This window comes from Lissotriton vulgaris, chromosome 5 (genome assembly GCF_964263255.1).
Source record: "Lissotriton vulgaris chromosome 5, aLisVul1.2, whole genome shotgun sequence".
Classification (NCBI taxonomy): Eukaryota; Metazoa; Chordata; class Amphibia; order Caudata; family Salamandridae; genus Lissotriton; species Lissotriton vulgaris.
Window position 1 is genome coordinate 27,568,862 of NC_141693.1, and position 14,130 is coordinate 27,582,991.

Sequence of the window (14,130 nt, forward strand, 5' to 3'; positions counted from 1 at the left end):
CGCGGCGGTGAGCACAGGGGAAATTGACGAGGGCCCGGCTCCCTCGATAAGGCAGCCAGTGAGGGGATAAAGCGAGGTAGGCACTCGCTGAGGTTGTTGAGCCTCCGTAGCACGGGGCAGACGCCGGGTGGGCACCGGTCTAGTTGAGGATAGCGCTCCCGGCGCGAGAGTATGAAGGAAGCGCCCTCAAGGCGCTAGGCCAGCAGGAAAACACTCACGAGCGCCAGAAGCGTAGATGAAGCGCCCAAGGGGCTAGGACAGCAGGTAAACGCTCCCAAGGGCTAGTGGCATGGAAAGCAGAGTCCACAGGAGGTCCAGGAGTTCAGGGGGGAGCACATCAGTTCTTAGAAGGGAAAGAGGAACATCAGCAGTCCAGGAGTAGGGCAGGGCCCAGGGAGGCCAGCCCACCCTGAGCCCACGCAGCAGCACTACCCAGGTAGGGACCCAGGCAGGAAGAAGAAGAGAGAGAGAAGAGGGCCCACCCCCCTTTTATACAGGAGCTCCCTTTGTCTCCAAAAGGGGCAGGCAGGGAGAGAACCAGCCAGAACTGGTTATAAGGAATTTCATGCTACTGGCCAGGCCAGGGGCACTGGACGCACCCTAGGGGGTGGAGCCAGCCTGGTGGGGAAGGCCCAGCCGGCTTCAGCCAATCATACACCAGCACACCTACTGCACACATGCACCAAAGTCTAGAAGTGGCACTTCCCTTCTAGTCACACACATGCTGCATACATCATCTTGTAGCATTCAACCTCACGAGCGCACACATACCAAACACGACCCGGCACGCCCCCACGCATCAGGAACTACCAGAGCCACATACATTCCCCATGCATTCCTATGGGAGGCAGGTCTCTCTCACCACACACACACTCAGAAGGGGAATCACCATTCCCCGGACACATATAATAAGCACCAAACTTCAGGGGCGGACCTGCCAGACGGGCCAAGTCCAACACATGCCCCTCCCAGCCCAAACGCAGGGCAGACCAATCACTACCGTGATGGACTTCCCTGCTGCAGGGCGATAGAATTTGGACGCGGCCCGCACCGCCGGACCGATAGACATACACCGACTAAAAATAATAAAAGTTAAAACAAATTAACAAAAAAAATGAAGACATAGGCCCAACCAGGCTACCCACCTGGTACTCCTGAGTTGTCCATGACTAGGACCAGGCCCTAAGCCATCCAGATACCACTGGTCCCTGCTAATCCGAAGTGGGGGTGGTAACCCCGGGCCCACAATAGCCCTTCTCCACTCCCTTTCTCAGGGTAGCCACGACTACCCCTGTTCCTTCCACCTAGGGTCCGCACCCTCAGGCTTGCCAGAGGTCACGGGCAAGAATGCCCCACCCTACCTCTACTTCTGAGGTTCCGCGTTCTCCCAGGAGAAACACCCTCAGAACACACTTTCCTACCAGTCTTGGAACTTCCTCCCTCCACTGTTCTTCCACCTGGGAACTAAGCGTTCAGCTCTCCCCAAGGCAAGCCGCGGCAGCGCCAGCAGGTCTTCCTTGTCCGGGATACAACTTAACATACATTCAGCCAGGGCGACACCTGACGCCTAAAACACAACAGGGATACCACTTAACATAAATTCAGCCAGGGCGACACCTGACGCCTAAAACGCAACAAGATGAGTCTCAGTGTTCAGCTCTCCCCAAGGCAAGCCGCGGCAGCGCCAGCAGGTCTTCCTTGTCCGGGATACAACTTAACATAAATTCAGCCAGGGCGACACCTGACGCCTAAAACACAACAGGGATACCACTTAACATAAACTCAGCCAGGGCGACACCTGACGCCTAAAACGCAACAAGATGAGTCTCAGTGTTCAGCTCTCCCCAAGGCAAGCCGCGGCAGCGCCAGCAGGTCTTCCTTGTCCGGGATACAACTTAACATAAATTCAGCCAGGGCGACACCTGACGCCTAAAACACAACAGGGATACCACTTAACATAAACTCAGCCAGGGCGACACCTGACGCCTAAAACGCAACAAGATGAGTCTCAGTGTTCAGCTCTCCCCAAGGCAAGCCGCGGCAGCGCCAGCAGGTCTTCCTTGTCCGGGATACAACTCAACATAAATTCAACAAAACGAGCCGCTGCAGCGCCAGCAGGTCTCAACGTTCAGCCCTCCCCAAGGCAAGCCGCGGCAGCGCCAGCAGGTCTTCCTTGTCCGGGATACAGCTTAACATAAATTCAGCCAGGGCGACACCTGACTCCTAAAACACATCCAGCGGGATACGGAACACATGATGCGTCAAACACATTCAGCGGGGTAAGGAAGGACAGGATTATCGGTGATTCAGCAAGCTCCCCATCCCAGAGAACTTACACTCCATTACTCCGTGCACCTCAACATTCATCCACACACCGTCCCCTAGACTGGTAAGACAGTTTTCCACCGCCCCTGATTCCTCAACCCGACCCTCGGGGCACAGGTACCATTACTCTAGGGACAAGGACCCTTCACATTTGAACACAATTACACAACCACCACTGGATCCCACCCTCCTGGTGAATCCAGAAAACCAAATTACACTAGGGAGATGATTTACCCTCCCAAGCTAGGGGCACCTAACTCACAGTGCATACGCACACATTTTTCCACAGAACGGACATTTAAGTAACCTTAAAAAACTCTCCACAGAACGGGTATTTCTATTAATCATTAAACATTTCCACAGAACAGACATTTTTAGCAACCTGACCCGACCCATGTGGCACAGGTATCATTACTCCAGGGAAGGGACAGGGACCATGCACATTGAACACAATTACGCTGCCACCACTGGATCCCACCCTTCTGGTGGATCCAGAAAAACCCATTGCACTAGGGAGTTGATCTACCCTCCCGAGCTAGGGCCATCTAACCCATAGCGTACCAGAATACATTTTTCACAGAACAGACATTTAAGTAACCTCTTAAAAACAATAATCTCCTTTCTTTGCGACCATTTACAATGCAGAGTTTTGTAGGGAGGCCAGTTATCGTTGTGGTACTGCGCAAACACAAGTCCGGATCCCACCGCTAGCCACCAGTGTAGGAAATGGGACCCCCGGCCGGCCAGGGCTTGCGCCACAGCCAGTCAGAGACCACCACTCCTATATAAAGTCGACCCCTGCTCGCCCTCTAGGTAACGCGGCACGGGCAGTCAGGCCTATCTCGGAGGACATGTGTGAAGCATTTGCGCACGCACCCACCAACAACAACCTCCCGGGCCCCCCACAAAAGGAACTCCACACCAAGTATATATATGAAAATAGTCTTTGTATTACGAAGGACACAAAGGAACATACACCTTACAAGGGGCTCGAGGTACGGCAGGGGTTACAAGGGAAAAGAACAGGGCAGGGCCAAGGGGCCCCTGCCAGGGGTAGGCACATGATCGATCTAGCATTAGAACACATATTCACTGGGAGCTTCCTCGGACTAGGACTAGAACACATAATCACCAGGAGCTTAGCATAGAATACGTCCCGCCCCGGGGTCTCATAGAACCAGCAATAGAACTCACTCTAACCAGTATAGACATACATGAGGCAAGGTTATACAGGAGGGAAGGAATGGCAAGGTACAGCACACCACAGAGGCCCCCATCAGCAGGGCAACACATAAGAATTCCTAGCAACACTTTGATGATAGTCAGTAGCGCCCCCTAGGCCAGATGGCCTTCCTGAGGCAAGGGTGCCTTAAAGTCTCGATGTCCATAATGGGCTGCAAGGGGCCCGGGGCAAACCTAAACGTGGCAGCGGCCCACTAAGTGCTGGGCCGCTGGGGGACTTGGACATAGCCCTGCAGGCTTGGGGGGACAGGGGGTAATGGTGGAGCCTCTTGCAGGGTCAGGGACACGTGGTGGGGCCACTCGGGGCCCAGGCAGGGCCAGGGACACGTGGTGGGGCCACTCGGGGCCCAGGCAGGGCCAGGGACACGTGATGGGGCCACTCGGGGCCCATGCATAAGGACACGTTGGAGCCGCCTCGGGGCTCGGGGCCAGGGCACGTTGGAGCCTCCTCGGGCTCAGGACAAGAACTGTGGGCAGGCGGGGCCCCCCCCCTCGGGGGACCCGGCATCAAGGGGCGCCCCCAGGGCCCGTGACGGAGCCTCGAGGGCTCGGAGGGCCAAAACTGTAGACGGAGCCCCTCGGGGCTCAGGGGGGTAAGGTAAGGCCAGGCGGGGTCCCTCTCGGGGGACCCGGCATTACTGCGGGGCCCGCGGGCCTCTAAACGCATTTGTGCTCGCGCTGGAGGGGAGGGGCGAGCACCGACAATGTGCTCCGACGCCCCGCCTCCCCTCCGGCACACTCACCGCTCACCGGCCGGTCGCGCCGGTCTCTCTTCGATCTCCGGGGCTCCCGCTCGCTCCTGGGGGGCCCCGGGGGGGGTCAGCGGCACTTCTGTTGGGGGGACGCAGGGGCGCGGAGTCGGCTCCCGCTGCCTCCTGCATTGCTCGGATCTCTTCTGGGTGGGCAGCTCCCCGGGCCGCCGGCCAATCAGAGCGCGGCCCGGGGAAACGTCATCGGGCCAGCCGCCTATCAGAGCGCGGCCCGGGGGCGGGGCTTCACGCGGGGTCCCGGGCCGCGGCGGTGAGCACAGGGGAAATTGACAAGGGCCCGGCTCCCTCGATAAGGCAGCCAGTGAGGGGATAAAGCGAGGTAGGCACTCGCTGAGGTTGTTGAGCCTCCGTAGCACGGGGCAGACGCCGGGTGGGCACCGGTCTAGTTGAGGATAGCGCTCCCGGCGCGAGAGTATGAAGGAAGCGCCCTCAAGGCGCTAGGCCAGCAGGAAAACACTCACGAGCGCCAGAAGCGTAGATGAAGCGCCCAAGGGGCTAGGACAGCAGGTAAACGCTCCCAAGGGCTAGTGGCATGGAAAGCAGAGTCCACAGGAGGTCCAGGAGTTCAGGGGGGAGCACATCAGTTCTTAGAAGGGAAAGAGGAACATCAGCAGTCCAGGAGTAGGGCAGGTGCCAGGGAGGCCAGCCCACCCTGAGCCCACGCAGCAGCACTACCCAGGTAGGGACCCAGGCAGGAAGAAGAAGAGAGAGAGAAGAGGGCCCACCCCCCAAAAGGGGCAGGCAGGGAGAGAACCAGCCAGAACTGGTTATAAGGAATTTCATGCTACTGGCCAGGCCAGGGGCACTGGACGCACCCTAGGGGGTGGAGCCAGCCTGGTGGGGAAGGCCCAGCCGGCTTCAGCCAATCATACACCAGCACACCTACTGCACACATGCACCAAAGTCTAGAAGTGGCACTTCCCTTCTAGTCACACACATGCTGCATACATCATCTTGTAGCATTCAACCTCACGAGCGCACACATACCAAACACGACCCGGCACGCCCCCACGCATCAGGAACTACCAGAGCCACATACATTCCCCATGCATTCCTATGGGAGGCAGGTCTCTCTCACCACACACACACTCAGAAGGGGAATCACCATTCCCCGGACACATATAATAAGCACCAAACTTCAGGGGCGGACCTGCCAGACGGGCCAAGTCCAACACCTAGCATGACCCCGGCCCCAGCAAAACCTCGGCTCCAAGGGCAGCAGAGGCAGGAGCTGTGCATGGACAGGGCAGCAGAGGCAGAAGCTCTGCATTGACAGGGCAGCAGAGGCAGTAGCTGTGCATGGACAGGGCAGCAGAGGCAGGAGCTGTGCATTGACAGGGCAGCAGAGGCAGACGCTGTGCATGGACAGGGTAGTAGAGGCACGAGCTGTGCATGGACAGGGCAGCCGAGGCAGGAGCTGTGCATGGACAGGGCAGCAGAGGCGAGAGCTGTGCATGGACAGGGCAGCAGAGGCAGGAGCTGTGCACGGACAGGACAGCAGAGGCAGGAGCTGTGCACGGACAGGGCCGCAGAGCAGGAGTTGTGCATGGACAGGGCGGGAGAGGCAGGAGCTGTGCATGGTAAGGGAAGCAGAGGCAGGAACTGTGCATGGACAGGGCAGCAGAGGCAGGAGCTGTGCACGGACAGGGCAGCAGAGGCATGAGCTGTGCACGGACAGGGCAGCAGAGGCAGGAGCTGTGCACAGACAGGGCAGCAGAGGCAGGAGTTGTGCATAGACAGGGCGGCAGAGGCAGGAGCTGTGCATGGACAGGGCAGCAGAGGCAGGAGCTGTGCATGGATAATGCCTCAAGGCCTGGAGCTGTGCATGGACAGGGCAGCAAAGACGACAGCTGTGCATGGACAGAGCAGCAGAGGCAGGAGCTGTGCACTGACAGGGCAGCAGAGACAAGAGCTGTGCATGGACAGGGCAGCAGAGGCAGGAGCTGTGCATGGACAGGGCAGCAGAGGCAGGAGCTGTGTATGGACAAGGCAGCAGAGGCAGGAACTGTGCATGGACAGGACAGCAGAGGCAGGAGCTGTGCATGGATAATGCAGCAGAGGCAGGAGCTGTGCATTGACAGGGCAGCAGAGACGAGAGCTGTGTATGGACAGGGCAGCAGAGGGAGGAGCTGTGCACGGACAGGACAGCAGAGGCAGAAGCTGTGCATGGACAGGGCAGCAGAGGTGAGAGCTGTGCATGGACAGGGCAGCAGAGGCAGGAGCTGTGCACAGACAGGGCAGTAGAGGCAGGAGCTGTGCACGGACAGGGCAGCAGAGGCAGGGGTTGTGCATGGACAGGGTGGCAGAGGCAGGAGCTGTGCATGGACAGGACAGCAGAGGCGAGAGCTGTGCATGGACAGGGCAGCAGAGGCAGGAGCTGTGCATGGACAGGGCAGCAGAGGCAGGAGCTGTGCGCGGACAGGATAGCAGAGGCAGAAGCTGTGCATGGACAGGGCAGCAGAGGTGAGAGCTGTGCATGGACAGGGCAGCAGAGGCAGGAGCTGTGCACAGACAGGGCAGTAGAGGCAGGAGCTGTGCACGGACAGGGCAGCAGAGGCAGGGGTTGTGCATGGACAGGGTGGCAGAGGCAGGAGCTGTGCATGGACAGGACAGCAGAGGCGAGAGCTGTGCATGGAGAGGGCAGCAGAGGCAGGAGCTGTGCATGGACAGGGCAGCAGAGGCAGGAGCTGTGCGCGGACAGGATAGCAGAGGCAGAAGCTGTGCATGGACAGGGCAGCAGGGGCAGGAGCTGCGAATGGACAGGGCAGCAGAGACAAGAGCTGTGCATGGACAGGGCAGCAGAGTCAGGAGCTGTGCATGGACAGGGCAGCAGAGGCAGAAGCTGTGTACGGACAGTGCAGAAGAGGCAGGAGCTGTGTATGGACAAGGCTGCAGAGGCAGGAGCTGTGCACGGACAGGGCAGCAGAGGCAGGAGCTGTGCACGGACAGGGCAGCAGAGGAAGGAGCTGTGCATGGACAGGGCAGCAGAGGCAGGAGTTGTGCATGGACAGGGCGGCAGAGGCATGAGCTGTGCACGGACAGGGCAGCAGAGGCAGGAGCTGTGCACAGACAGGGCAGCAGAGGCAGGAGTTGTGCATAGACAGGGCGGCAGAGGCAGGAGCTGTGCATGGACAGGGCAGCAGAGGCAGGAGCTGTGCATGGATAATGCCTCAGAGCCTGGAGCTGTGCATGGACAGGGCAGCAAAGACGACAGCTGTGCATGGACAGAGCAGCAGAGGCAGGAGCTGTGCACTGACAGGGCAGCAGAGACAAGAGCTGTGCATGGACAGGGCAGCAGAGGCAGGAGCTTTGCATGGACAGGGCAGCAGAGGCAGGAGCTGTGTATGGACAAGGCAGCAGAGGCAGGAACTGTGCATGGACAGGACAGCAGAGGCAGGAGCTGTGCATGGATAATGCAGCAGAGGCAGGAGCTGTGCATTGACAGGGCAGCAGAGACGAGAGCTGTGTATGGACAGGGCAGCAGAGGGAGGAGCTGTGCACGGACAGGACAGCAGAGGCAGAAGCTGTGCATGGACAGGGCAGCAGAGGTGAGAGCTGTGCATGGACAGGGCAGCAGAGGCAGGAGCTGTGCACAGACAGGGCAGTAGAGGCAGGAGCTGTGCACGGACAGGGCAGAAGAGGCAGGGGTTGTGCATGGACAGGGTGGCAGAGGCAGGAGCTGTGCATGGACAGGACAGCAGAGGCGAGAGCTGTGCATGGACAGGGCAGCAGAGGCAGGAGCTGTGCATGGACAGGGCAGCAGAGGCAGGAGCTGTGCGCGGACAGGATAGCAGAGGCAGAAGCTGTGCATGGACAGGGCAGCAGAGGTGAGAGCTGTGCATGGACAGGGCAGCAGAGGCAGGAGCTGTGCACAGACAGGGCAGTAGAGGCAGGAGCTGTGCACGGACAGGGCAGCAGAGGCAGGGGTTGTGCATGGACAGGGTGGCAGAGGCAGGAGCTGTGCATGGACAGGACAGCAGAGGCGAGAGCTGTGCATGGACAGGGCAGCAGAGGCAGGAGTTGTGCATGGACAGGGCAGCAGAGGCAGGAGCTGTGCGCGGACAGGATAGCAGAGGCAGAAGCTGTGCATGGACAGGGCAGCAGGGGCAGGAGCTGCGCATGGACAGGGCAGCAGAGACAAGAGCTGTGCATGGACAGGGCAGCAGAAGCAGGAGCTGTGCACGGACAGGGCAACAGAGGCAGAAGCTGTGTTTGGACAGTGCAGCAGAGGCAGGAGCTGTGTATGGACAAGGCAGCAGAGGCAGGAGCTGTGCATGGACAGGGCAGCAGAGGCAGGAGCTGTGCATGGATAGGGCAGCAGAGGCAGGAGCTGTGCATGGACAGGGCAGCAGAAGCAGGAGCTGTGCACGGACAGGGCAGCAGAGGCAGGAGCTGTGCACGGACAAGACAGCAGAGGCAGGAGCTGAGCATTGACAAGGCTGCAGAGGCAGGAGCTGTGCACGGACAGGGCAGCAGAGGCAGGAGCTGTGCACGGACAGGGCAGCAGAGGCAGGAGCTGTGCACGGCAGAACAGCAGAGGCAGAAGCTGTGCATGTACAAGGCAGCAGGGGCAGGAGCTGTGCATGGACAGGGCAGCAGAGACAAGAGCTGTGCATGGACAGGGCAACAGAGACAAGAGCTTTGCATGGACGGGGCAGCAGAGGCAAGAACTGTGCACGGACGGGGCAGCAGAGGCAGGAGCTGTGCATGGACAGGGCAGCAGAGGCATGAGCTGTGCACGGACAGGGCAGCAGAGGCAGGAGCTGTGCACAGACAGGGCAGCAGAGGCAGGAGTTGTGCATAGACAGGGCGGCAGAGGCAGGAGCTGTGCATGGACAGGGCAGCAGAGGCAGGAGATGTGCATGGATAATGCCTCAAGGCCTGGAGCTGTGCATGGACAGGGCAGCAAAGACGACAGCTGTGCATGGACAGAGCAGCAGAGGCAGGAGCTGTGCACTGACAGGGCAGCAGAGACAAGAGCTGTGCATGGACAGGGCAGCAGAGGCAGGAGCTGTGCATGGTCAGGGCAGCAGAGGCAGGAGCTGTGTATGGACAAGGCAGCAGAGACGAGAGCTGTGTATGGACAGGGCAGCAGAGGGAGGAGCTGTGCACGGACAGGACAGCAGAGGCAGAAGCTGTGCATGGACAGGGCAGCAGAGGTGAGAGCTGTGCATGGACAGGGCAGCAGAGGCTGGAGCTGTGCACACACAGGGCAGTAGAGGCAGGAGCTGTGCACGGACAGGGCAGCAGGGGCAGGGGTTGTGCATGGACAGGGTGGCAGAGGCAGGAGCTGTGCATGGACAGGACAGCAGAGGCGAGAGCTGTGCATGGACAGGGCAGCAGAGGCAGGAGCTGTGCATGGACAGGGCAGCAGAGGCAGGAGCTGTGCGCGGACAGGATAGCAGAGGCAGAAGCTGTGCATGGACAGGGCAGCAGAGGTGAGAGCTGTGCATGGACAGGGCAGCAGAGGCAGGAGCTGTGCACAGACAGGGCAGTAGAGGCAGGAGCTGTGCACGGACAGGGCAGCAGAGGCAGGGGTTGTGCATGGACAGGGTGGCAGAGGCAGGAGCTGTGCATGGACAGGACAGCAGAGGCGAGAGCTGTGCATGGACAGGGCAGCAGAGGCAGGAGCTGTGCATGGACAGGGCAGCAGAGGCAGGAGCTGTGCGCGGACAGGATAGCAGAGGCAGAAGCTGTGCATGGACAGGGCAGCAGGGGCAGGAGCTGCGCATGGACAGGGCAGCAGAGACAAGAGCTGTGCATGGACAGGGCAGCAGAGTCAGGAGCTGTGCATGGACAGGGCAGCAGAGGCAGAAGCTGTGTACGGACAGTGCAGAAGAGGCAGGAGCTGTGTATGGACAAGGCTGCAGAGGCAGGAGCTGTGCACGGACAGGGCAGCAGAGGCAGGAGCTGTGCACGGACAGGGCAGCAGAGGAAGGAGCTGTGCATGGACAGGGCAGCAGAGGCAGGAGTTGTGCATGGACAGGGCGGCAGAGGCATGAGCTGTGCACGGACAGGGCAGCAGAGGCAGGAGCTGTGCACATACAGGGCAGCAGAGGCAGGAGTTGTGCATAGACAGGGCGGCAGAGGCAGGAGCTGTGCATGGACAGGGCAGCAGAGGCAGGAGCTGTGCATGGATAATGCCTCAGAGCCTGGAGCTGTGCATGGACAGGGCAGCAAAGACGACAGCTGTGCATGGACAGAGCAGCAGAGGCAGGAGCTGTGCACTGACAGGGCAGCAAAGACAAGAGCTGTGCATGGACAGGGCAGCAGAGGCAGGAGCTGTGCATGGACAGGGCAGCAGAGGCAGGAGCTGTGTATGGACAAGGCAGCAGAGGCAGGAACTGTGCATGGACAGGACAGCAGAGGCAGGAGCTGTGCATGGATAATGCAGCAGAGGCAGGAGCTGTGCATTGACAGGGCAGCAGAGACGAGAGCTGTGTATGGACAGGGCAGCAGAGGGAGGAGCTGTGCACGGACAGGACAGCAGAGGCAGAAGCTGTGCATGGACAGGGCAGCAGAGGTGAGAGCTGTGCATGGACAGGGCAGCAGAGGCAGGAGCTGTGCACAGACAGGGCAGTAGAGGCAGGAGCTGTGCACGGACAGGGCAGCAGAGGCAGGGGTTGTGCATGGACCGGGTGGCAGAGGCAGGAGCTGTGCATGGACAGGACAGCAGAGGCGAGAGCTGTGCATGGACAGGGCAGCAGAGGCAGGAGCTGTGCATGGACAGGGCAGCAGAGGCAGGAGCTGTGCGCGGACAGGATAGCAGAGGCAGAAGCTGTGCATGGACAGGGCAGCAGAGGTGAGAGCTGTGCATGGACAGGGCAGCAGAGGCAGGAGCTGTGCACAGACAGGGCAGTAGAGGCAGGAGCTGTGCACGGACAGGGCAGCAGAGGCAGGGGTTGTGCATGGACAGGGTGGCAGAGGCAGGAGCTGTGCATGGACAGGACAGCAGAGGCGAGAGCTGTGCATGGACAGGGCAGCAGAGGCAGGAGTTGTGCATGGACAGGGCAGCAGAGGCAGGAGCTGTGCGCGGACAGGATAGCAGAGGCAGAAGCTGTGCATGGACAGGGCAGCAGGGGCAGGAGCTGCGCATGGACAGGGCAGCAGAGACAAGAGCTGTGCATGGACAGGGCAGCAGAAGCAGGAGCTGTGCACGGACAGGGCAACAGAGGCAGAAGCTGTGTTTGGACAGTGCAGCAGAGGCAGGAGCTGTGTATGGACAAGGCAGCAGAGGCAGGAGCTGTGCATGGACAGGGCAGCAGAGGCAGGAGCTGTGCATGGACAGGGCAGCAGAGGCAGGAGCTGTGCATGGACAGGGCAGCAGAAGCAGGAGCTGTGCACGGACAGGGCAGCAGAGGCAGGAGCTGTGCAGGGACAAGACAGCAGAGGCAGGAGCTGAGCATTGACAAGGCTGCAGAGGCAGGAGCTGTGCACGGACAGGGCAGCAGAGGCAGGAGCTGTGCACGGACAGGGCAGCAGAGGCAGGAGCTGTGCACGGCAGAACAGCAGAGGCAGAAGCTGTGCATGTACAAGGCAGCAGGGGCAGGAGCTGTGCATGGACAGGGCAGCAGAGACAAGAGCTGTGCATGGACAGGGCAACAGAGACAAGAGCTTTGCATGGACGGGGCAGCAGAGGCAAGAACTGTGCACGGACGGGGCAGCAGAGGCAGGAGCTGTGCATGGACAGGGCAGCAGAGGCATGAGCTGTGCACGGACAGGGCAGCAGAGGCAGGAGCTGTGCACAGACAGGGCAGCAGAGGCAGGAGTTGTGCATAGACAGGGCGGCAGAGGCAGGAGCTGTGCATGGACAGGGCAGCAGAGGCAGGAGCTGTGCATGGATAATGCCTCAAGGCCTGGAGCTGTGCATGGACAGGGCAGCAAAGACGACAGCTGTGCATGGACAGAGCAGCAGAGGCAGGAGCTGTGCACTGACAGGGCAGCAGAGACAAGAGCTGTGCATGGACAGGGCAGCAGAGGCAGGAGTTGTGCATGGACAGGGCAGCAGAGGCAGGAGCTGTGTATGGACAAGGCAGCAGAGACAGGAACTGTGCATGGACAGGACAGCAGAGGCAGGAGCTGTGCATGGATAATGCAGCAGAGGCAGGAGCTGTGCATTGACAGGGCAGCAGAGACGAGAGCTGTGTATGGACAGGGCAGCAGAGGGAGGAGCTGTGCACGGACAGGACAGCAGAGGCAGAAGCTGTGCATGGACAGGGCAGCAGAGGTGAGAGCTGTGCATGGACAGGGCAGCAGAGGCAGGAGCTGTGCACAGACAGGGCAGTAGAGGCAGGAGCTGTGCACGGACAGGGCAGCAGAGGCAGGGGTTGTGCATGGACAGGGTGGCAGAGGCAGGAGCTGTGCATGGACAGGACAGCAGAGGCGAGAGCTGTGCATGGACAGGGCAGCAGAGGCAGGAGCTGTGCATGGACAGGGCAGCAGTGGCAGGAGCTGTGCGCGGACAGGATAGCAGAGGCAGAAGCTGTGCATGGACAGGGCAGCAGGGGCAGGAGCTGCGCATGGACAGGGCAGCAGAGACAAGAGCTGTGCATGGACAGGGCAGCAGAGTCAGGAGCTGTGCACGGACAGGGCAGCAGAGGCAGAAGCTGTGTACGGACAGTGCAGAAGAGGCAGGAGCTGTGTATGGACAAGGCTGCAGAGGCAGGAGCTGTGCACGGACAGGGCAGCAGAGGCAGGAGCTGTGCACGGACAGGGCAGCAGAGGAAGGAGCTGTGCATGGACAGGGCAGCAGAGGCAGGAGTTGTGCATGGACAGGGCGGCAGAGGCATGAGCTGTGCACGGACAGGGCAGCAGAGGCAGGAGCTGTGCACAGACAGGGCAGCAGAGGCAGGAGTTGTGCATAGACAGGGCGGCAGAGGCAGGAGCTGTGCATGGACAGGGCAGCAGAGGCAGGAGCTGTGCATGGATAATGCCTCAGAGCCTGGAGCTGTGCATGGACAGGGCAGCAAAGACAACAGCTGTGCATGGACAGAGCAGCAGAGGCAGGAGCTGTGCACTGACAGGGCAGCAGAGACAAGAGCTGTGCACGTACAGGGCAGCAGAGGCAGAAGCTGTGCATGGACAGGGCAGCGGAGGCAGGAGCTGTGCATGGACAGGGCAGCAGAGGCCGAAGCTCTGCATTGAAAGGGCAGCAGAGGCAAAAGCTGTGCATGGACATTGCAGCAGAGACAAGAGCTGTGCACGTACAGGGCAGCAGAGGCAGAAGCTGTGCATGGACAGGGCAGCGGAGGCAGGAGCTGTGCATGGACAGGGCAGCAGAGGCAGAAGCTCTGCTTTGACAGGGCAAGAGAGGCAAAAGCTGTGCGTGGACGGGGCAGCAGAGGCAGAAGCTGAGCATGGACAGGGCAGCAGAGGCAGGAGCTGTGCATGGACAGGGCAGCAGAGGCAGGAGCTGTGCATTGACAGGGCAGCAGAGGCAGGAGCTGTGCATGGACAGGGCAGCAGAGGCAAAAGCTGTGCATGGACAGGGCAGCAGAGGCGAGAGCTGTGCATGGACAGGGTAGCAGAGGCAGGATCTGTGCACGGACAGGACAGCAGAGGCAGAACCTGTGTACGGACAGTGCAGCAGAGGCAGGAGCTGTGCACGGACAGGACAGCAGAGGCAGGAGCTGTGCACGGACAGGGCCGCAGAGGCAGGAGTTGTGCATGGACAGGGTGGGAGAGGCAGGAGCTGTGCATGGAAAGGGAAGCAGAGGCAGGAACTGTGCATGGACAGGGCAGCAGAGGTCGAAGCTCTGCATTGACAGGGCAGCAGAGGCAAAAGCTGTGCATG